This window comes from Schistocerca americana, chromosome 7, assembly GCF_021461395.2.
Source record: "Schistocerca americana isolate TAMUIC-IGC-003095 chromosome 7, iqSchAmer2.1, whole genome shotgun sequence".
Lineage (NCBI taxonomy): Eukaryota > Metazoa > Arthropoda > Insecta > Orthoptera > Acrididae > Schistocerca > Schistocerca americana.
This window is the reverse complement of record NC_060125.1, coordinates 415,567,903-415,593,590: the sequence shown is the minus strand read 5'-3', so window position 1 is coordinate 415,593,590 and position 25,688 is coordinate 415,567,903.

Sequence of the window (25,688 nt, the reverse complement as noted above, 5' to 3'; positions counted from 1 at the left end):
CGTATACATTGTGTTACATGTATACATTATTCTTATAGACTAGAGATAATTTATATCGCATAACAGCGTTTGCCGGGGCAACTATAACATATAAAGGTTTTCGGAGGCGGATGAAGTTCGCCAGGTATAGCTAGTTTTTATACAGGGTGTAAATTTTAAGTTTACAAACCAGAATAGCTCGAAAACTAAGCTCCACACGAAAAAATGTGTAGAATCCAAAGCCGATAATTTTCGAGGTTCACATCTGCTCCTGCTAAAATTAGCTCGCCAACCCACACCACTGGGGTTGGTGCAGCAGTCAACTTTAAAATTTCAAATGGGAGCCCCCATTTTGTATTGCAGAATCAGATTCTTCATAAAAAACTAAGTACATTTAAGAATAAGATTTTCACTCTGCAGCGGAGTGTGTGCTGATATGAAACTTCCTGGCAGATTAAAACTGTGTGCTGGACCGAGTCACGAACTCTGGACCTTTGCTTTTCGCGGGCAAGTGCTCTACCAACTGAGCTACCGAAGCATGACTCACGCCCCGTCCTCACAGCTTTACTCCTGCCAGTACCTCACCTCCTACCTTCCAAACTTTACAGAAGCTCTTTTGCGAACCTTGCAGAACTAACTCTCCTGAAAGGTACGATATTGTGGAGACATGGCTTAGCCACAGGCTGGGGGATGTTTCCAGAATGAGATTTTCACTCTGCAGCGGAGTGTGCGCTAATATGAAAGGTCCCGAGTTCGAATCTCGGTACGGCACACAGTTTTAATCTGCCAGGAAGTCTTATGTACATTTTGTCTTAAGGATTTGTTTTGATTCTTGATTCGCTAAAACTTAAACTCTCCTTCCCTCCCCATACGGTGGGGTTTGAAAGCGAGGAATTAGAGTTTTACAAATGTTGACCCTAATATTAATTTTTTTCCGCAGATTCGGATAAGTTTTGTTTGTTTCGTGGTCATCAGGCCACAAAACGGTTAATTATCGATACAAATGAACTAACTAGCTAACTAACTAACCAAGCATCCAACTTACTAACGAGTGAACTCATTTTTTATTTATCTGTAACCATCTTCCACCCAAAAATGGGAACATGGTTTTTCTTGAATTACGGCGCCATCTTCCAAGAATCAAAACAAATGTTTAAAACAAAACGTACGTAGTTTTTTTGTAGGATCTGATTCTTCAATAAAAAATGGGAGTTACCATTTGATATTTTAAACTTGACTCCTTCCCCAACCCCAGGGGGCTTGGGTGGCGGGCTAAATTTAGCACCAGCAGATGTCCCCCACTAAAATAATCAACTTCCGATTCTACACATTTATTTGTGTAAAGTTTATTTATCGAGTGAATCTCGTTTGTCAACTTAAAATGTACACCCTGTATATGAAATTATTGAATTTACTAATGGCACTTTTATTGCTTTTGTCTGCAGTCACCTTTCTGGCACCACGCGCCGCGAGATTTGAATCCCTGCCAGACGTATTGGACGTCGAAGACCCCTAGAGGTCTCTGGACCATCGCGCCGTAAGCTGCGGCGTCGCGCGCCTCCTGGCCGGCGTTTAGAGTGAGGGCGTCACAGTGGAACACGTGGTTGCAGCGGCCAATAGCGGCGACCCCGATAGCGTACTTAAGTGCCTGGCTCTCGCTCAGCCTGCCCATCCATTACACGGATTCCTACACCTTCTACCGCTCCATCGGTGTGCCACCAAGGTTCTGTCCTCTCCCCTCTTCTCTACCTTCTCTATACGGCGCGCATGCCGCCACCTTCACCCCTCATCCACCTTCTCCAGTACGCCGATGAACCCGCCTTCCTTGCACTCGCCCCCACCCTGCAACGCTCCCGACACCTTCTCTAATCCCATCTTGACCAGTTCACCACTTGGTGCAACCAGTGGTTCCTCAAGGTCAATCCTTCTAAGATCCAGGCGATTATTGGAGGCAAATCCACCCCTTCCTTCCGTCTACTCGATTTCTATATCACCATTTACGGCCGCCTATCGCCCTAACCCCCACCCTCAAGTACCTTGGCGTTACCATTGACCGTCGCCTCTCCTGGACCCCCCATCTCCAGACAATCCAAGTCAAGGCACACTCCCGACTCCATCTCCTCGAGCTCCTTTCTGGCCGCACATGGGGTCTGGACCCCTCCACCATCCTCCACACCTATAAATCCCTCATCCACCCTATCCTCTGCTACGCCCACCCTGCCTGGATCTCCGCCCCTCCTACCTTTTCCTAATCCCTTCAAATCCTAGTACATCATGCTTTCTGCCTCGCCTATTGCGTCCGTCTCCCCTCCCCCACGCGGATCCTGTACGACCTTATTCCGTTCCCACACCTCCTCCTTTCCCTCGAACGGATACGGATCCACTACACCTCCCATAAACTTGATCCCCCTCACCTGCTTGTCTCTCCCACTCTCTCCTACCGCCATCCACTGCCGCACCTGTATTCCCAAGTCCCACCTGCTCTCCATCTCTCCACTCTCCATACCCTCGCCCAAGGTGGCTTCCACTAACTCCCCCTCCCTGATGATGCCATCATCCCCTCCATCCACCCCTCCTACCAAATTTGATCCTCCCACACCCTGTGTTTTTTTCCTTTGGGCACCCTCTCTCCCTCCTCCCTTCCTCCCCTCTCCTCCCCCCAGGCTACCCCTACCACCCCATACCTTCTTTCCTCCCCCTCCCATCTCCTCTGCCACTGGCATTTACACTCTCCCCTCTACCTCCTCCTCCAACTTCTCCCCTTTTGGCAGGTCCCCGGACTCCATCACGTCAAGTGAACATTTGCGCGCTGGAGATCCTCGCCATCGGTTCTGTGTGTGTGCCGTCGTGTTAGTGCTTCAGTGTTTTCCCCATCTACGCCCCAACGTTCACATGTGTCATCTCAGTCATCAGTGTTCGTGTACAGAGCTGACCGTTTTTTATTTTCTACACCTCTGAACGGCTCCGTGGTTTTTAGTCATGTGTCTACTGTTTTTATTCCACCATTATGTTTTGTTTCTCCGTGTCTTCCTTGTTTCTATTTGTACGGTATGTTGCCAAAGGGCGGCGTAATATTGCCGCTGCCGTCCCATCTTTTGTAGAAGGTGTTAAAATAACAATAAAGGGAAAAAAATTGCTCAGCCTGCCAGTCTAACCTTGCATATGTCTCAGGACACATCGCCTCACCTTAGACAGCCTATTTACATTCTTGATTTGTTTACGAGTGGACGTGGTTGTCTAGTTAGGTTTTCTTGACTCTGTTGTTTCGTCTTGTTGTTGTCGTAAGGTCCTTCGTTGGTCGTGTCCGTTGTGTTGTTGTTCCCGGGTCGCTCTGCGGATCCCACCGCGTTTTCCGTCACTTCAACCCCGCGACTGTTCCGGTCGCCGTTACAACAACCTTCAGCACTCAAATTATTAATTTAGCACGACTGAATTCTGCATTGATGGTGTATCTACTTATCACCATAATAAAATGAAAACAGTGATACGTTCGAGTCGTATGAATGAGAAGGCGAATTTAAGTTTACAAAAATAATGACAAGTTTTAATTCATCCTTTCTAACTACAATCGAGCTGATAAACGTTACAAGAAAACGACAAACATACATCAGGAAGGGAATGGTGCTTGATTGGCAAAGCATTCATTGAGGTGGAAACTATTCCAGTTCTCCCTGAATTAATCTCTTTTACAACGCAATCTGACTTGGTTTACACGAATCCACTGTCGTGCCAAATTCTATTCAAATGGAACCAACTAGCACCAGGTATACCACAAACTATGGTTCACGGAAAACAGAGAGTTGTGAATATCATTTAACAACCCTTCGCCTTGATCCAGTTGGCAGGAGAAGACGGCACGCTGTGGGCGAGAGGAGAAGCGTGGTGGCTGCTGTAATGTTCTGAAGAGTTTATGAAGACTCGAAAACTACGCGGACTGGCGTTCTGATTATTGGAAAGCGGGAAATTTCCCCATCAGAGCCCTGAAATCCCGGCAGATTGCAGTATGAGGTGCACGCTTTCGGTCGTCTGACCAACCAATTCGACTCACAGCCACGACAGTGGTTCCTGGAATTGCCAAACGTCACTTTGCTGACTCAGGACCAATACGAGTGTTCATCCCTGTCACACACGATATGTCCGAGACGATATTCAGCTCCACTGTCGTGACAGCGGGAAACTGCCCTGGCTCTTGGTCCACAATGAGTTGCGTGCACAAGTCTCACCCACTAGTGAAAGACCTGAGGTTCTCCACCATGGGAGGACCGGGAGAGCAAGAATCAAAGGATCACAGTCACTTTCCTCCAAGCCTTGCATACGTGAATAATTAGCAGAAAAAAACCGCCTCCATGTTGTACAAACCAATCGAACTGTCCTCCGCTCATCGCACTCCCCCTCTTGACTGTTCTGCTGACCTGGTAGCCAATCCAGACACAGCGCCGGTGTTCGCACGATGGGGGAGCAAGCCTGTGCTTTGTTTATCATGAGAGGAGTGAATCAGCGAGTCAGATAGTCTCTTGTCTGAAAAAGAATTTTAGACAAGGGAGGTGTCGTTCTCACAGTAAGAATGGGCATGTTTCGGCATAAAACGTCTGCCTAAGCGGGACCACATACCCTCTTTTACGAAGAGATGTAATGTTTCCATGTTGACCATTTATAGTTTCTGAAATAGGGCAATTAAGCTTCCCTGAAAGTGTTGACTGTAACTTATATATTTCTTCAGCTCGCTTATAGAACCTGGTGTCTTCCGGCAGTCAGGGGAGCTACAATCTTTCCTTCACTAACCACGTGCACCAGCCGCTCTCATCGTGTCGTCCCAGCTTCCGACATAAGAATCCTAATAGTTTTATGACTCTCCCGCCGTTTGCTCAAAAGCTCAGTTTACAACAGTCTCCCTTAAAAGGCTTCCCAACCTACTTACTGCCACCTGGCCGCCTTCACGGTGGACTGTCGCCTGGACCAGCTAAAATGTTTTGTGGGCTGGGGCCCACCTGCTCCGACTCTAAGTGGAAGAGTGGAGTGCCGTGGCCGGAGGTCCTTCTGCAGGTACAGTTCACAGAGCCCTGCTTCTCCATATCACGTGCACAGCCAGGTCGCTGTGTACATCATTTATGGCCCACAATCCATCTTTCTTCCTATTCTCCGTTGCCTCCACTATGGCCCCTCGCCTGCAAGTTCTCTTCTGGCTACACGTGCAGTTATAAGAATATTCTGCTCATAGTTTCCTCATGTAAAATGGTCATAGGCTATACATACCAAATGTAGTACTGGATAACACGGATCTCATAACCTAAAATATGAATATCAATCTGACCGATAGGGCAGTTAAAATTAGACAGTGGCTTGTTATCTTTCAACTCATTACCTGTGTTCACACGTAATCGCTCTTAACAAAGCCCAGGGCATGTGTACAATAGAGGCCAGGTGAATAAAACGTCTTTATGTCACACGTTTACCACTCCTACTACAGATCTATGAATCAAAGTGTCCGACATCGTACTTACGCTGGAACCTAGACTGATGATTGTCAAGTGTAGTGTTAGTGAGCTTCAGAAACGAATTGACAAAACTAAAAGCCCCGGTTCTTTCGACCTATTTTAAGTTGACAAGCTTTTTATCAGGTGACGTTTTTGATAACATCATTCGCATTCTCAGTAACACGATACAGATGAAAGACCACCACATAATTAGATTCACGACCACAAATTAATGTCTCTTAGGAAAGTGTTTAAGAAAGATGAGAGATCAGGTGTAAAGCGCGAGGCGCACAGCTTTCCTTTTTCGAACCATTTCTGAACGTGATCAACATTGAGTTCGGTACTCATACAACTAGGCTCCAGCGTAAGGGCCCTAAATATCAAGTTCGACCGGTGTTGATTGATATAATAAAGACCTTCCTCTCGGTTGATTTGAATCTCACTGTTCATAAGCCCCTCATCTAGAAACATGAGAAACTTGAACTTAATGTCAAAGCAAGAGTATTATATATAACAGAATGAATAAATCTGTCCACTCTTTTGAACACAATGTTAGATCAATCGCCAAAAACGTCAGGAAGAGGCAAACTTGGTACCGGCAGACAAAGGGAACACTGAAATGTTATATCTTCTGGTAAACCTTGCGGGATGTAAGGTCGTGGTCCATGAAACTCTTCAGCTCCTAACGTTTCGTCCAGTGCTTCGCTGGACATCTTCAGAGGGGTGTTTCTCCTCCGGTGAGTCTTGCCGACTGACGGGTCGGACGTCTGAGAGCGACTTATGTATCGTAGCAAGTGGGCGTGACCAGAGTTACACGTGATATGCAGAGATAACCTTTGTCAGAGACAAAACTTAACTATCGATCGTAACCTTGTCACGGATAAAACTGTCTAGCAATTCTGTAGTGCTACTGTCCAAATATCACTAAGTTTCATGGTCTCTTCTTTCCAATTAAAATTATCCCTATGTTTATATATTTCAATTGCTTCTCTACAAAGCCGTGGGTAATAGTTCGTCGTGGTAGATAAAATTTTTGTTTCGGAAAACTTCACTTGATGATTTCCTGGCTGAAAAGCGTGTTCTGCTACAGCCGATTTATCTGTTTTTCCTAATCGGCAAAGACTTCTGTGTTCTTTTAACCGTGTATTTACGCTTCTTTTTGTTGTTCCAACATAAACTTTACCACATGTACACGGAATTTTATATACGCCACTGGCTGATAGAGGAGCGCGTTTATCTTTTAAAGACCGAAGAACATGACAGATTTTCTTCGTTGGTCTAAAAACAGGTCTAATATCATGTTTACTTAAAATCTTTCCAATCTGATCCGTTACTTTCTTTATAAAAGGGAGAGAGACTGTATTCTTCCATCGTTTTTCGGACTTGTCCTTAAGCTTTTTGTTGTTTGGGTGCAGAATTCTGCTTACTTCTTTCTTTGAGTAGCCATTTTTCTCAAAAGCGTGCTTCAGATGTTTTAATTCGTCGTCTAGATACTCCGGCGTGCAAATCCGTCTGGCTCTGTCAACGAGACTTGTAATCACACCTCTTTTTTGTTTTGGATGGTGGTTAGAGTTTTTATGTAAGTATCTGTCTGTGTGCGTTATTTTTCTAAAAATCTGTTGTTTCAAGCTTCCATCCGTCTGTCTCATAACTAAAACATCCAAAAACGGTATTTTGTTATCATTTTCTCTCTCCATGGTAAACTGGATTCTTGGATTTATATTATTAAGGTAATCAAAAAATTCGCCTAAGGCTTCTCTACCATGTGGCCAGACCACAAATGTATCGTCTACATACCGATACCAGCGAGATGGTTTCTTATCTGCTTTTTCCAAGGCTGACTGTTCGAATTTCTCCATGTAGAAATTAGCTACTGCAGTACCCAATGGGTTACCCATTGCTACGCCATTAAGTTGTTCGTAAAACTCATTATTCCACTGGAAATGACTGGAAGTAAGACAGAGTCTGAAAAGAGCAGTCAGATCTTCTGGAAAAATATCCGTTATAAAATCCATAACTTCATTAACTGGAATCATAGTAAATAAAGATACTACATCGAAACTTACTAAAATATCTTCAGGAGTCAGAATTAAACCTTCAATTTTCTCTATAAAATGACGTGAGTCCTATATATATATGAATCCGTTTTTCCTAAATATGGTTGTAAGCGAGTTGTTAGATATCTTGCTATTTCGTACGTAGGAGAATTGATAGCACTAACAATCGGTCTCAGAGGGAGGTCCTTCTTATGTACCTTGGGTAGGCCATAGAGTCTAGGACACATAGCTTCAGTCTTCAATAAAGCTCTTTTTTCTTCTTTTTGATTAGAAGTGGCCGATTTTATCAAATTATTTGTTTTCCGTAGTACGCTGGCTGTAGGATCTTTCTTAAGTATTTTGTATTGCCCTGCCGTTAAAAGATTCAAAATTTTGCTTTGATAATCTTCTGTATTTAAAACGACCGTAGCATTCCCTTTATCAGCAGGAACAATCACTATGTCTTCATCTGCATTTAAATCTCTCAGAGCCTTTCTTTCGCCATTGGTTAAATTACTTTCCAGAGGTTTACTGCGGCATAATACTCTGGTGGTTACCATCCGGATTGCATTTGCAGTTTCCTTGGGGAGAGTACGTATACCTGCTTCTACATTTGCAATAATATCCTCAACAGGAACTTTCGGAGGTGTTATAGAGTAGTTTCCTCCTTTTGCAAGAACTGAAATTTCGTCTTGAGATAAAACTCTGTCTGACTTATTAATAACAGTTTCGGACAACACTGTATTATTTGTAGTTTCTGCATAAGTTTGTAACTTTTCGAACTTCTTCTTATGCCTTCTAGTAGTCGTTTCCATCATGGTTTCCATAGATCGAAATGTAAGGCAATCTATTTCATTCCATAGGGCTCTCTGTATCTTACTAGCAAGGAATAAATGTAACTGCAGTAACTTACGGTCAACATTATCCATCTCTCGTCTTGTATAATGTATCCTCTCTCGAAGTAGTGCTGCTTCTGTATAATCAAATATCCGATGAACGCGGGCTGTCTGGAACATCCTCTTCAACTTTAGAAAATTCGGTATGGTGGACGAATCCCTACAACGCAACAAGAATGTTAAAGTACAAATTAAATGCGCTCTCTTCTTACTTAAAATTTCCAGGCGTCTAACTGATTTTGAAAATTGCTCCCCGTAGAGTCTTCTGATCATAGTATGAAGGCTTTCACGACCGGATGAAATATCTTCTGGTAAACCTTGGAAAAAGCAGATAAGAAACCATCTCGCTGGTATCGGTATGTAGACGATACATTTGTGGTCTGGCCACATGGTAGAGAAGCCTTAGGCGAATTTTTTGATTACCTTAATAATATAAATCCAAGAATCCAGTTTACCATGGAGAGAGAAAATGATAACAAAATACCGTTTTTGGATGTTTTAGTTATGAGACAGACGGATGGAAGCTTGAAACAACAGATTTTTAGAAAAATAACGCACACAGACAGATACTTACATAAAAACTCTAACCACCATCCAAAACAAAAAAGAGGTGTGATTACAAGTCTCGTTGACAGAGCCAGACGGATTTGCACGCCGGAGTATCTAGACGACGAATTAAAACATCTGAAGCACGCTTTTGAGAAAAATGGCTACTCAAAGAAAGAAGTAAGCAGAATTCTGCACCCAAACAACAAAAAGCTTAAGGACAAGTCCGAAAAACGATGGAAGAATACAGTCTCTCTCCCTTTTATAAAGAAAGTAACGGATCAGATTGGAAAGATTTTAAGTAAACATGATATTAGACCTGTTTTTAGACCAACGAAGAAAATTTGTCATGTTCTTCGGTCTTTAAAAGATAAACGCGCTCCTCTATCAGCCAGTGGCGTATATAAAATTCCGTGTACATGTGGTAAAGTTTATGTTGGAACAACAAAAAGAAGCGTAAATACACGGTTAAAAGAACACAGAAGTCTTTGCCGATTAGGAAAAACAGATAAATCGGCTGTAGCAGAACACGCTTTTCAGCCAGGAAATCATCAAGTGAAGTTTTCCGAAACAAAAATTTTATCTACCACGACGAACTATTACCCACGGCTTTGTAGAGAAGCAATTGAAATATATGAACATAGGGATAATTTTAATCGGAAAGAAGAGACCATGAAACTTAGTGTTAATTGGACAGTAGCACTACAGAATTGCTAGACAGTTTTATCCGTGACAAGGTTACGATCGATAGTTAAGTTTTATCTCTGACAAATGTTATCTCTGCATATCACGTGTAACTCTGGTCACGCCCACTTTCTACGATACATAAGTCGCTCTCAGACGTCCGACCCGTCAGTCGGCAAGACTCACCGGAGGAGAAACACACCTCTGAAGATGTCCAGCGAAGCACTGGACGAAACGTTAGGAGCTGAAGAGTTTCATGGACCACGACCTTACATCCCGCAAGGTTTACCAGAAGATATTTCATCCGGTCGTGAAAGCCTTCATACTATGACTGAAATGTTACTCTGCAGCAAGGATTAAGTTGAGTGAGTGTTCAACTTTTTTCGGAAATGGTATCCATGCAGTAGGATTCGATCCCGTATTGGCGTACGACAAAGTCCTTAAGGCACAGCTTGACGATTCACTATATATAATTCCTCCGAATGACCTGTATATATTGAAACTCCTATTCTTCGTGCACAATGTAAGACTCGCAAACCTTGCCTTCCCTTCCGCGTCATAGTTAACGACATTTGAAACCCAGCAATCATGCCTCTTGAGTTTTTACTCGAAGCGTTGAAGGATAAAGCTACGTTACTACCCATTTTCGTTATGCAATAGACGATAACTGATAGAGTGTCTCACAAATTGTTTACTTCCAATCGGTTATATTCTTCTTTCACTTGATACAAAAAATCTCTACACTAATGTCTCTCTTATAGAAACAATCGGTACCGTTCAGGATACCCTGCTCAGTAATTCGACTGTCATCACTCCGGAAGTGGATGAGATAATCTCCCTTCTGGAGGTACTTATTTCAGTGTGTGTGTGTGTGTGTGTGTGTGTGTGTGTGTGTGTGTGTGTGTGTGTTGTTCTTAGCATAAGTAGTTTTAAGTAGCGTGTAAGTCTAGGGACCGATTAAAAATGGTTCAAATGGTTCTGAGCACTATGGGACGTAACATATGAGATCATGCAGTCCCCTAGAACTTGGAACTACTTAAACGTAACACATCCATGCCCGAGGCAGAACTTTAACCTGCAACAGTAGCGGTCGCGCGGTTCCAGACTGTAGCGCCTAGGGACCGATGACCTCAGCAGTGTGGTTCCATAGAAATTCACACACATTTGAACATTTTTCATTTGATAGTAATATTTATAAACAAGCTGATGACTTGGCTATGGGGAGTTATCCCTCAGGCTTTCTCGATGATGTAGTCGTAAAAAATCTCGAAAACACGTATTTTTCCCGTGTAACTGCAACGATGAAAATCTTCTCCCTTCATGCTACATCTGAAGACTTTTCGCCACCGCCCGCCATCCACTAATGATATCGATTTTTGCACGTTGCACAATAGGCCAGAGGATGAACAGCCTCAAATACACTCCTGGAAATTGAAATAAGGACACCGTGAATTCATTGTCCCAGGAAGGGGAAACTTTATTGACACATTCCTGGGGTCAGATACATCACATGATCACACTGACAGAACCACAGGCACATAGACACAGGCAACAGAGCATGCACAATGTCGGCACTAGTACAGTGTATATCCACCTTTCGCAGCAATGCAGGCTGCTATTCTCCCATGGAGACGATCGTAGAGATGCTGGATGTAGTCCTGTGGAACGGCTTGCCATGCCATTTCCACCTGGCGCCTCAGTTAGTCCAGCGTTCGTGCTGGACGTGCAGACCGCGTGAGACGACGCTTCATCCAGTCCCAAACATGCTCAATGGGGGACAGATCCGGAGATCTTGCTGGCCTGGGTAGTTGACTTACACCTTCTAGAGCACGTTGGGTGGCACGGGATACATGCGGACGTGCATTGTCCTGTTGGAACAGCAAGTTCCCTTGCCGGTCTAGGAATGGTAGAACGATGGGTTCGATGACGGTTTGGATGTACCGTGCACTATTCAGTGTCCCCTCGACGATCACCAGTGGTGTACGGCCAGTGTAGGAGATCGCTCCCCACACCATGATGCCGGGTGTTGGCCCTGTGTGCCTCGGTCGTATGCAGTCCTGATTGTGGCGCTCACCTGCACGGCGCCAAACACGCATACGACCATCGTTGGCACCAAGGCAGAAGCGACTCTCATCGCTGAAGACGATACCTCTCCATTCGTCCCTCCATTCACGCCTGTCGCGACACCACTGGAGGCGGGCTGCACGATGTTGGGGTGTGAGCGGAAGACGGCCTAACGGTGTGCGGGACCGTAGCCCAGCTTCATGGAGACGGTTGCGAATGGTCCTCGCCGATACCCCAGGAGCAACAGTGTCCCTAATTTGCTGGGAAGTGGCGGTGCGGTCCCCTACGGCACTGCGTAGGATCCTACGGTCTTGGCGTGCATCCGTGCGTCGCTGCGGTCCGGTCCCAGGTCGACGGGCACGTGCACCTTCCGCCGACCACTGGCGACAACATCGATGTACTGTGGAGACCTCACGCCCCACGTGTTGAGCAATTCGGCGGTACGTCCACCCGGCCTCCCGCATGCCCACTATACACCCTCGCTCAAAGTCCGTCAACTGCACATACGGTTCACGTCCACGCTGTCGCGGCATGCTACCAGTGATAAAGACTGCGATGGAGCTCCGTATGGCACGGCAAACTGGCTGACACTGACGGCGGCGGTGCACAAATGCTGCGCAGCTAGCGCCATTCGACGGCCAACACCGCGGTTCCTGGTGTGTCCGCTGTGCCGTGCGTGTGATCATTGCTTGTACAGCCCTCTGCCAGTGTCCGGAGCAAGTATGGTGGGTCTGACACACCGGTGTCAATGTGTTCTTTTTTCCATTTCCAGGAGTGTAATTTAAAATTTCGAGAAGACTCTATTTTAAGAACCCAGGACTGCTCAACGAAGACTGACCTTTCATAACCAAGGTTACTTCATGACTATGATGTCACCTTTTTAAATGAATTTCTAAGAACACGTGACTTTGGTTGCTACTCTGATATTGTTAGGCGGCACAACGTAGTCCGGTGACGGCCACTTTATGTCAGTCTATAGCCGGAGTCGTAACAGGGTGCCATAGGGGCACTTTATACAGCTGGGCTATGTTGTAAACATGCCCTGCGTTACGTTACGATCGAATACCCGTAAACAGAGGTAATGCGTGACTCTTATACCAGTTTATTCCTTATACTACTCCCTCGTGAGCCAATGTCCTTTAGTCCTCAATATTTGTTCCTCTTCTTCACTCTTATTTGTTTTCTAATGTTTGTTCCCATTAATGCTCTTCGCCATAAAACATAGTCTTATTTATTTTCGTAGGTGGATGTGTCCTGTATATTCCATCGGATTACGTGCATTTTTCACTATTGCGGGACGCTCTGTACTGTTTCCAGTTGTCTTCGAGTGCTTTTAACCGGTGAGTTTGTCTTTGGTTACACTCTTTCCACAACTCAGTTCGTTGGTTTCTACACTCCTGGAAATGGAAAAAAGAACACATTGACACCGGTGTGTCAGACCCACCATACTTGCTCGGGACACTGCGAGAGGGCTGTACAAGCAATGATCACACGCGCGGCACAGCGGACACACCAGGAACCGCGGTGTTGGCCGTCGAATGGCGCTAGCTGCGCAGCATTTGTGCACCGCCGCCGTCAGTGACAGCCAGTTTGCCGTGGCATACGGAGCTCCATCGCAGTCTTTAACACTGGTAGCATGCCGCGACAGCGTGGACGTGAACCGTATGTGCAGTTGACTGACTTTGAGCGAGGGCGTATAGTGGGCATGCGGGAGGCCGGGTGGACGTACCGCCGAATTGCTCAACACGTGGGGCGTGAGGTCTCCACAGTACATCGATGTTGTCGCCAGTGGTCGGCGGAAGGTGCACGAGCCCGTCGACCTGGGACCGGACCGCAGCGACGCACGGATGCACGCCAAGACCGTAGGATCCTACGCAGTGCCGTAGGGGACCGCACCGCCACTTCCCAGCAAATTAGGGACACTGTTGCTCCTGGGGTATCGGCGAGGACCATTCGCAACCGTCTCCATGAAGCTGGGCTACGGTCCCGCACACCGTTAGGCCGTCTTCCGCTCACGCCCCAACATCGTGCAGCCCGCCTCCAGTGGTGTCGCGACAGGCGTGAATGGAGGGACGGGTGGAGACGTGTCGTCTTCAGCGATGAGAGTCGCTTCTGCCTTGGTGCCAGTGATGGTCGTATGCGTGTTTGGCGCCGTGCAGGTGAGCGCCACAATCAGGACTGCATACGACCGAGGCACACAGGGCCAACACCCGGCATCATGGTGTGGGGAGCGATCTCCTACACTGGCCGTACACCACTGGTGATCGTCGAGGGGACACTGAATAGTGCACGGTACATCCAAACCGTCATCGAACCCATCGTTCTACCATTCCTAGACCGGCAAGGGAACTTGCTGTTCCCACAGGACAATGCACGTCCGCATGTATCCCGTGCCACCCAACGTGCTCTAGAAGGTGTAAGTCAACTACCCTGGCCAGCAAGATCTCCGGATCTGTCCCCCATTGAGCATGTTTGGGACTGGATGAAGCGTCGTCTCACGCGGTCAGCACGTCCAGCACGAACGCTGGTCCAACTGAGGCGCCAGGTGGAAATGGCATGGCAAGCCGTTCCACAGGACTACATCCAGCATCTCTACGATCGTCTCCATGGGAGAATAGCAGCCTGCATTGCTGCGAAAGGTGGATATACACTGTACTAGTGCCGACATTGTGCATGCTCTGTTGCCTGTGTCTATGTGCCTGTGGTTCTGTCAGTGTGATCATGTGATGTATCTGACCCCAGGAATGTGTCAATAAAGTTTCCCCTTCCTGGGACAATGAATTCACGGTGTTCTTATTTCAATTTCCAGGACTGTATTTGCTTTTTTAATCCAAAATGAAGCTTTATAGTTTGCTCCTTGATCACAGGCTTGTATGAGGAAACTTGTTTTTATTCCCCTACATGTCTGATAGTGATCCTGCGAGAATGAAAAGCGTTACAAATTAAATAAACAGAAAATCGTTTTGCAACCGAAATTCCCTTTCCTTTCCCTGCCGCCGTTGGATAAGCAGCTGCCAGCAGCCAGTCGTATACTCCTAGCTTACTTATTTGTTACATAGTTTAATTCTTAATTTCTTTGCGTGTGCCGGCCGCGGTGGCCATGCGGTTCTAGGCGCTGCAGTCCGGAGCCGCGGGACTGTTACGGTCGCAGGTTCGAATCCTGCGTCGGGCGTGGATGTGTGTGATGTCCTTAGGTTAGTTAGGTTTAAGTAGTTCTAAGTTCTAGGGGACTGATGACCTAAGATGTTAAGTCCCATAGTGCTCAGAGCCATTTGAACCATTTTTTTCTTTGCGTGTTTTTGGGTACTTGCTGTGTTGTCACCGCTAGACACCACACTTGCTAGGTGGTAGCCTTTAAATCGGCCGCGGTCCGTTAGTATACGTCGGACCCGCGTGTCGCCACTATCAGTGATTGCAGACCGAGCGCCGCCACACGGCAGGTCTAGAGAGACTGCCTAGCACACGCCCCAGTTGTACAACCGACTTTGCTAGCGATGGTTCACTGACAAATTACGCTCTCATTTGCCGAGACGATAGTTAGCATAACCTTCAGCTACGTCATTTGCTACGACCTAGCAAGGCGCCATTACCAGTTACTATTGATGCTGTAAAACATGTACCGTCAAGAGCGATGTTCACCAATTATGGATTAAAGTTAAGTATTCCAGAAGCAACGTACGTTTTTTACTAGTCTCATTTCCGTGTCCTGTTCCAGACCTCACGCCAGCCTGCGTGAGCTCAAACGCGCGCCTTTCGGCCTCCTCATAGTGGCTTGGCTGTCTTGCCAAGTCACAACACTTACATTGTTTAATTCATAAATTTCGGGCGTATTATAGGATTTGAGAATTGTAGCATCGCGCTTTAGTACCTGAATAGTGTAAATTCGCGTAGTCGTCTGTCTTCTGTTTTTGTTTTGAACGGCCAGTGTCGGTTGGTTACAGCCAGTGTGCTCCCTGCCGCCGTTGGATAAGCAGCTGCCAGCAGCAAGTCGTAAACTCCTTGCTTACTTATTTGTTACATAGTTTCATTCTTAATTTCTTTGCGTGTTTTTGGGTACTTGCATTCTTTAATTCATAAATTTCGGGGGTATTACAGTATTAGAGAGTTGTAGCATCGCACTTTAGTGTTTACTTCGTTGATTCATACTTATGTTGCGTGTGACTTTCGTATAGGAGGTGTAATTTCGAGGTTCAGTTACTGTAATCGTAAATTTAGGCACATTGTAGCGCAGTCGTTAGGCATTTGTACAGGTTAGTTCATACATTATTTGCGTGTTTCCCATGCGTTATCTAGGCACGGACTCTTGTTTCAGTAACTGTTGTTGAACAACGATTAGAATGGACAGGAACTGTGATTGCTGTGTTCGGATGAGGGCTGAGTTGGCATCCCTTCACTCACAGCTGAAAGCGGCGCTGACTTCTGTCGCGCAGCTTGAGGATGTTGCCAATGGGCACCAATGTGGGGAGCCTGACTTGGGTATCACGGGGATGTCAACCTCGTCCCGTCTGTTCCCAGATTGGTCTACCGCTGTGGTCGCCCCGGTTGCTGCCCGCAGTGGGGCTGAGCCCTCGCCTGTTGTTGATAGGGAGGTCCTTCCAAGGCGTGGCAGGCACCGAAAGACGTCCTCGGAGGCTGATCAGAAAGCCTCCCCGGTGCGCCTGACAAACAGGTTTCAGGTACTGTCTCTGGCTGAGCCTGATGCAGCTGCCTACCCTGTTTCAGAGCATGAGTCTCAGCCTCAGGGTCCGGGCAATCGCCGAGGGTGGACTTATTGGTAGTCGGGAGCTCCAATGTTAGGCGCGTAATGGGACCCATTAGGGATATGGCGGCTAAGGAGGGGAAGAAATCCAATGTGCACTCCGTGTGCATTCCGGGTGGAGTCATTCCTGGTGTGGAAAAGGTCCTTCCGGATGCCATGAAGAGCGCAGGGTGAAGCCAGCTGCTGGTGGTGGCACATGTCGGCACTAATGACGTGTGTCGCTTTGGATCTAATTCTCTCTGGATTCCAGCGGCTACCTGATTTGGTGAAGGCTGCCGGTCTTGCTTACGAGATGAAGCCAGAGGTCACCATCTGTAGCATCGTTGACAGAACCGATTGAGGACCTTTGCTGCAGAGTCGGGTGGAGGGTCTGAATCAGAGGCTCAGACGGTTTTGCGACCGTGTTGGCTGCAGATTCCTTGACTTGCGCCATAGGATGGTGGGGTTTCGGGTTCCGCTGAATAGATCAGCTGGCGGCTACATGGGTAGCGGAGGCTGTGTGGTGTGGACTGGCGGTTTTTTAGGTTAGAAGGCCTCGGGAAAGTACGGGGTGGGCTGCAATCTCAAAGGGTGGATGGCAAATACAGGACGTACTTGGATCAAGGAACAGTCGGAATTGTAGTTGTAAATTGTTGTAGTTGAGCTGGGAAAGTCCCTGAGCTTTAAGCGCTAATAGAAAGCGCAGAAGTTGAAATAGTTATAGGTACAGAAAGATGGCTAATGCCTGAAATAAGTTCTGCAGAAGTTTTTACGAAGTCTCAGACGGTGTTCAGGAAAGATAGATTAGGCAGAATTGGTGGTGGAGTGTTTGTGTCTGTCAGTAGTGGTTTATCTTGTAGTGAAGTCGAAGTAGGTACTCCGTACGAATTGGTATGGGTGGAGGTTATACTTAACAGTCGAACGAAGTTAATAATTGGCTCCTTCTACCGATCCGCAGACTCCGATGATATGGTTGCTGAACAGTTCAGAGAAAATTTGAGTCTCGTAACAAATAAATACCCCACTCATACGGTTATAGTTGGTGGCGACTTTAATCTTCCCTCGATATTTTGGCAAAAATACTTGTTCAAAACCGGTGGTACGCAGAAAACATCTTCTGAGATTGTCCTAAATGCTTCCTCCGAAAATTATTTCGAGCAGTTAGTCCACGAACCCACGCGAATGGTAAATGGTTGCGAAAACACACTTGACCTCTTAGCCACAAACAATCCAGACCTAATAGCATCATGGCTGATACAGGGATTAGTGATAACAAGGTCGTTGTAGCTAGGCTCAATAACGTTTCTTCCAAATCCACCAGAAACAAACGCAAAATAATTTTATTTAAAAAAGCGGATAAAGTGTCACTAGAAGCCTTCCTAAGAGACAATCTCCATTCCTTCCGAACTGACTATGCAAATGTAGACGAGATGTGGCTCAAATTCAAAGATATAGTACCAACGGCAATTGAGAGATTCATACCTCATAAACTGGTAAGAGATGGAACTGATCCAACACGGTACACAAGACAGGTCCGAACGCTGTTGCAGAGGCAACGGAAAAACCATGCGAAGTTCAGAAGAACGCGAAATCCCGAAGATTGGCGGAAATTTACAGACGTGCGAAATTTGGCACGGACTTCAATGCGAGATGCCTTTAATAGGTTCCACAACGAATCATTGTGTCGAAATTTGGTAGAAAATCCGAAGAAAATCTGCTCGTATGTAAAGTACACAAGCGGCAAGAAGCAGTCAATACCTTCGCTGCGCAGTGCCGATGGTACCGTTACCGGCGACTGTGTCGCTAAAGCGGAGTTATTGAACGCAGTTTTCCGAAATTTCTTCACCAGGTAAGACGAATGGAATATTCCAGAATTTGAAACAGGAACAGCTGCTAGCATGAGTTTCTTAGAAGTAGATACCTCAGGGGTTGCGAAGCAACCAAAATCGCTTGATACGGGCAAGTCTTCAGGTCCAGATTGTATACCGAATAGGTTCCTTTCGGATTACGCTGGTACAATAGCTCCCTACTTAGCAATGATATAATACCGATCGCCCACCGATAGATCTGTACCTACAGATTGGAAAATTTCAGAGGTCGCACCAGTGTTTAAGAAGCGTAGTAGGAGTAATACATCGAACTAAAGACCTATATCATTGATGTCGGTTTGCAGTAGGGTTTTGGAGCATGTACTGTATTCAAACATTATGAATCACCTCGAAGGGAACGATGTATTTATACGTAATCAGCATGGTTTCAGAAAACATCGTTCTTGTGCAACGCAGCTAGCTCTTCATTCGCACGAAGTAATGGCCGCTATCGACAGGGGGTCTCAAGTTGGTTCCGTATTTCTAGATTTCCGGAAAGCTTTTGACACCGTTCCTCACAAGCGACTTCTAATCAAGCTGCGGGCCTATGGGGTATCGACTCAGTTGTCCGACTGGATTCGTGATTTCCTGTCACGAAGGTCGCAGTTCGTAGTAATAGGCGGCAAATCATCGAGTAAAACTGAAGTGATATCAGGTGTTCCCCAGGGAAGCGTCGTGGGACCTTTGCTGTTCCTGATCTATATAAATGACGTGGGTGACAATCTGAGCAGTTCTCTTAGGTTGTTCGCAGATGATACTGTAATTTACCGTCTAGTAAGGTCATCCGAAGACATCAGTTGCAAAGCGATTTAGAAAAGAGTGCTGTATGGTGTGGGAGGTGGCAGTTGACGCTAAATAACGAAAAGTGTGAGGTGAGCCATATGAGTTCCAAAAGAAATCCGTTAGAATTCGATTACTCGATAAATAGTACGATTCTCAAGGCTGTCAATTCAACTAAGTACCTGGGTGTTAAAATTACGAACAACTTCAGTTGGAAACACCACATAGATAATACTGTGGGGAAGGCGAGCCAAAGGTTGCGTTTCATCGGCAGGGCACTTAGAAGATGCAACAAGTCCACAAAAGAGACAGCTTACACTACACTCGTTCGTCCTCTGTTAGAATATTTCTGCCCGGTGTGGGATCTTTACCAGGTGGGATTGACGGAGGACATCGAAAGGGTGCAAAAAAGGGCAGCTCGTTTTGTATTATCACGTAATAGGGGAGAGAGTGTGGCAGATATGGTACGCGAGTTGGGATGGAAGTCATTAAAGCAAAGACGTTTTTCGACGCGGTGAGATCTATTTACGAAATTTCAACCAACTTTCTCTTCCGAATGCGAAAATATTTTTTTGAACCCAACCTACATAGGTAGGAATGTTAATCAAAATAAAAAATAGAAACCAGAGCTCGAACAGAAAGGTTTAGGGGTTCGTTTTTCCCGCGCGCTGTTTGGGAGTGCAATGGTAGAGAGATAGTATGATCGTGGTTCGATGAACACTCTGCCAAGAACTTAAATGTGAATTGAAGAGTAGTCATGTAGATGCAGATGTAGAACATCTGAAGAGGTTGCTGTACCATTAGCGGAAAGATGAAGTGGTGTGATTATCAAGCTCACACGAAAGTTACCTTCTGCAAATCGCTAAAAGCACTGACAAGTTGAAGGTCTGAAGATATTCGAACTTACTGTTCTGGATGCTGCAGACGTGAAGTAGTAGCTTTCGGCAATAATGTGCCACAGTGCAAACCATAATATCTCGCCACCACATGAAATATTGCTCATACTTTGTGTGGACAAACGGTACACTTCCTTTTATTCTTCTTGGAACATCGTTAAGAGTCAACAACCTACTGTGGCCTTTGCATTTTGGTGTGCCTCTCATATTTACAAGACATTGTTGCACAAATGCAAAATGCACAAGAGTCACTCTCATATGAGCAATACTCTTAGCTACATTAGTTCTCTATTACAGCCCGTCGTTGTCAAAGGTCGTCTTAGTCCAAAGCTTCTCTTTAAACCACTCAAAGAGTTTCTGAGGCTCCATTCAACACAGAGTTCCCGGCGTAATCAGTGTATCTACTGCTCATTAACAGAATATTTCAGGTAATGTTACAGTTATAAGAAAATCGAGTGATCGTATTTACTATACAATTACACGATGGCGCAATCGTTCAAACACAATAAAAATTTGAAAAACTCATAACCACAACAAACATTAGACTTTTCAATAATGACGTATTATACAGCAGTGTCACAAACTAGGCTGTAATTACAGACTTCCTCCAGAGCAAGAAAAAGCGTGGAACTGCTAGCTCGGCAGCTGAAAGCAAGAAGGAACGGTCAAGTGAAAACAACACACGGAAAGGAAGTAAATAAACTGTTTATTATTTCAAAATTAAACGCCGTATGTGTTAACACTACCAGACAAGCCGGTCAATGCCTTTATGGAAAACTTATTGCTGTTGCCAACGGCCGGCTGGAGTGGCCCTGGGGTTCTAGTCGCTACAGTCTGGAGCCGAGCGACCGCTACGGTCGCAGGTTCTAATCCAGCCTCGGGCATGGATGTGTGTGATGTCCTTAGGTTAGTTAGGTTTAATTACTTCTAAGTTCTGGGCGACTGATGACCTCAGAAGTCGCATAGTGCTCAGAGCCATGTGAATCAATTGTTGCCAACGGAACCATTATTGTACGCAGGCGTGCAGCTCTGTTCGTAAGAAATCTACGGATAGGAATGTCTTTCTTTGTGGCTATAAAAACATGGAAACCGCATGGGGAGCGATCGGAACTTAATGGAGGATGTGTAAGGGCTTTCCAGCGAATCATACAGCGTAGTGCACCTCGAGGTCGCATGGGCACAGAAACTCGCTGGGTGTCCCCTGAGAAATATTGAGCCCAGATGCTTCTATGGCTGTCCATATTTGCGAAAATGTGCAAGAACTCATCACTTGCTTACGTCCTATAAGTGTTCGGTGCGATTCATGTCGGGAGATTTGGGTGGCTAAATCATTCGTTCAAGTTGTCCAGATCGTTCTTCAACGCAATCGCGAAGAATTATGGCCGGGTGACATGGTGCATAGTCATTCAGAAAATTATTATCGTAGTTTGGGTATATGATGTTTATTAATGGCTGCAAATTGTCTCCAGGTAGCCGAAGATAACACTTTCGTGTGAATGGACAGTAGGACCCAGTTCACTGATTAGATTAGATTAGAATTACTTTCATTCCAATTGATCCGTGGGAAGGAGGTCCTCCAGGATGTAGAACGTCAGAAAAACAATAATACATGACAAATATTAACAACTAAAACAAATAAGCTAATGTACCTTCCACAGGTCCCAAGTGGAATGCTCTTTTTTTTGTCCTTTTTGTTTCTTAATGAACGCTATATGAAAAGATCATTTTATAACACTCATTTACTAAGATCGCATTAATGCACTAAATTTTAAAAAAAATGTTTTTTTTATTTATAAGGCAATAAACATATAACAGAACTACTACAGTACTTATTTACAATGAACACATTACTGCACTGAAATGGAGCAGAAATTAGATTGTACAATTTAACTTCTGCTCCATTTCAGTTCAGTAATGTGTTCATTGTAAATAAGTATTGTAGTAGTTCTGTTACATGTTTAGTACCTTCTCAATAAAAAAAAGCATTTTTTTAATTTTAAATTTAGTGCATTAATGCGATCTTATACACATAATCAGTTGGTTCTACTGAGAAGTTTATCAATGGAGTAGAAGGAGCTGGACAACAATAAATCCTTTAGGCTTCTCTTAAACTGAATTCCATTGGTTGTTAAGCTTTTTATGGCTGCTGGCAAACTACTGAAAATGTGTGCTCCTGAATAATGCGCACATTTTTGTACAAGAGTAATTGACTTTTAATCCTTGTGAAGATCATTTTTACTTCTAGTATTGATTTCATGAACTGAACTGTTGGTTTGAAAAAGTGATATATTTTTAGTGAAAAATTTATTTAAGGGATAAATATGTTGGAAAGCAGTAGTCAGTATCCCTAGTTCCCTAAGCAGGCCTCTGAAGGAGCAGAGGCCACATCATTATGGAGCCAACACCAGCATGCACAGTGCCTTGCTGACAACTTGTGTCCGTGGCTGGTAGAGTCTGTGCCACACTTGAACCCTACTGTCAGTTCTTACCAACTGAAATCAAGACTGATATCGTCATGCTAAAGTTCTTCTTTCGTCTCGGGCGCAACTAATATGGTCACTGTGTAAGTAGGCTGTTTAGGTTTTTATGTTGGTAACGCCACGTAGCGCTCTGTATGAAAATTACTGACTGCGCTGTGTGCAGTCTGTGGCTGGTTTGCATTATTGGAATATTTGCTATTGTAGTATTGGGCAGATGGATGTGAACAGCGCGAAGCGTTGCGCAGTTGGAGGTGAGCCGCCAGCAGTGGTGGATCTGGGGAGAGAGATGGCAGAGTTTTGAGAGCGGACGATCTGGACATGTGTCTGTCAGAAAAACGAAATTTGTAAGACTAGATGTCATTAACTGATATACATATGATGACTTTTGAACATTATTAAGGTAAATACATTGTTTGTTCTCTATCAAACTCTTTCATTTGCTAACTATGCCTATCAGTAGTTAGTGCCTTCAGTAGTTAGAATCTTTCATTTAGCTGGCAGTTTTGGCGCTCGATGTATTGCAGAAGTTCGAATAACGCAGATTTTTGTGGGGTAAGTGATTCATGAAAGTTATAGGTTATTGTTAGACAGGGCCATTCTTTTGTAGGGATTATTGAAAGTCAGGTTGCGTTGCGCTAAAAATTTTGAGTGTCAGTTTAGTGTTGATCAGAATAAATAAAGAGAGAAATGTCTGAGTACGTTCAGTTTTCCTCAGCTGTTTGATAAATAACGTAAGAGGTTTACCAGCACAGTCATTTAAAATTTTCCAAGGAGAATGTTTCAACTGACGCAGGAGAAGAGTTGTAGGCGATGTCGTTCCGTCAGCAAAGGCACCCTTGTCAGTCTTCTGTTGCCATAGCTCATTAACGCAAAATTTCAGAGCCCTGTCCTACGGGATACTTTCGCTGTACGTCCAACGTTGAATCCTGTGTCTATTTCAAGCAAAGTTGCTTGTCTGTTACCACTGACAACTCTACGCAAACGCCGCTGCTCTTGGTCGTTAAATGAAGGCCGTCGGTAATACATGAAATTTCGTATTATCGGCACATTCTTGACACTGTGGTTCTCTGTATATTGCATTACCTAGGGATTTCCGAAATGGATTCTCCCATTCGTCTAGCTCCAGCTGCCATTCCGCGTTCAAAGTCTGTTAATTCCCATCGTGTGGCAATTAACATGTAGAAAAACTTCCGATATGAATAACTGAGTACCGATGACAGCTCCGCCAATGCACTGCCCTTTTATACCTTGGGAACGTGGCGCTATCGCCATTTGTATACGGCTATGTCATGATTTTTGTCACTTCATTGTGTGCAGTATGCTCGAAACAATCTTGGAAAAATATGGACTTTCCTGTTTGTTATCCAGGTTCTTTCGAGTATGCTGCAGAAGTTTCGCTAGAAAGTGCTTAGCCATCCTCCACACAGTCATCATCTCTACCCACGCGATTATCCATCTTATGAAGCTGCGATGAAAGGAATTCGTGTCTGTCGAATTGCACCGGAAGAAGAGGTTCACGCCTGAGTACAACCAGGATTCCGTTGGCAACAGCAGCTATTTTTCCATGAAGGCACTGACTGTCTGATCTTACAGCGAGATAAATGTAATAGCAGTTATGGCGATTTCTATTGTATTAATAAACTGCTTACTTTATTTTTTTTCCATACGCCTGTCTCTCAGTCGATTGCCCCCTACGTGATTTATTGTGGATGCCACAGTTTCCATATCTCTTCCTCACTATCGATTCATATCAACTTGTACAACCCACCTGTTCTTTAAAGTTCAAGTAGAATTTTGTGCTATGGATTGGACCTGCTTGCAACATTCCTACACGACATTTATTTTTGGGCAATTACGAATCAGATGCTACAGGAACATCAATAACGTCTCTACAAACTCTTCTGAGGCTTATGATGTGTCACATTATTAAACTTGTGTTGGTATAAATTATCCCATCTCCGTTACCCGACCCTTGCATGCCACGCAGTGCCGCCCGCCTGCTATGTCGTCCTTCGCCAATGATGTCATTCGCTTGCGCTACAGGTTTTGCAAGAAATATGTTACGTTACACTAGTATCCTCGAGAACGCTCTGCTACGACAGGGGAGAGGCAGGATATCGTTATGCGGATGGAAAAATATCCAAAAAGTCCTAGCTTTGTCATTTGTTACCGATAGTTTGACTGTACTTAACCGCGCAGCTACGGAGTATTAAACTAGTGTGAAATAATTACTCGTTCCCCACTGGAGACGGCCGTTGCAGTCGTAACAACTACAGGTCACATTGTGTGACGCACGTTACGGGACGTGAAATATCTCATTGGCGAATGCGATACGGATGGCGTGGGGTTAGCCCAACGCTCTCCCGACCGTTGCCGGGTTGTAGTCCTTGAAGCCGCTACTTCCCACTGAAGTGGCTCCTAATCTGATATTACGAGGTTGAGTGTATCCTGCTACAGTCCTCTCCGGCAGTGTCGGGAACGGAAACAGGTCCTCCACAGAGTAGTCAATCCACCGATTGCCACAACGGTGGCAGACACACACAGAGAAGAGTACTCTTCAATAAATAAAATGCGGAGAAGTTTACGGATTTACGTCGAAGATGGTTGCACTGAAAAAAAAAGACGGCGGATATCTGTCCCTAGCTCTCCCTACTAACGTAACATACTTATTTGGTAAATGTATTGGTAGAAAAACACTCTTTTCAGAAACACACTCGTATGTCGCATGTTAGTTAAACAGCTTTTGCAGAATTGTGACAAATTACGAATTTACAATCCGAGACTATTTCATTCGATCCGATGCGATAAATGACACAAAGCATGGGGTACAGCTTCTTCACATTAAGTTAGTAGCATTTAACACGGGATGTCGTCGCTGCAATTACCGTGTTGTTTAACAAATACCTGATGAAAATTTTATAGGAGACCAGCGGGAAATAAAAACAATCGTCGTTATTATGTCAAAAGTGTCGCGACTGCCGGGTGCTGAAAGAGGAACAGAATGTCTTAGAACATGAATAAATGGAGAATGAAGTAAAATCACCCAATTATATCCATTCGTCTTTCAGTCCTCTTTAAAGCGCCGAAACTTGTTAGATCCGTGCTTATATAATTTCATGTACCTATGCATAGTCTCGTTAAACCTTTTCTTCGTTTAACATCAAGCCATTTCCCTGTTACATCTGTACTGGTAGCTATGTGTCGTACGCCATAATACTCCTAATACCTGTAATGAACTTTTTCCCTT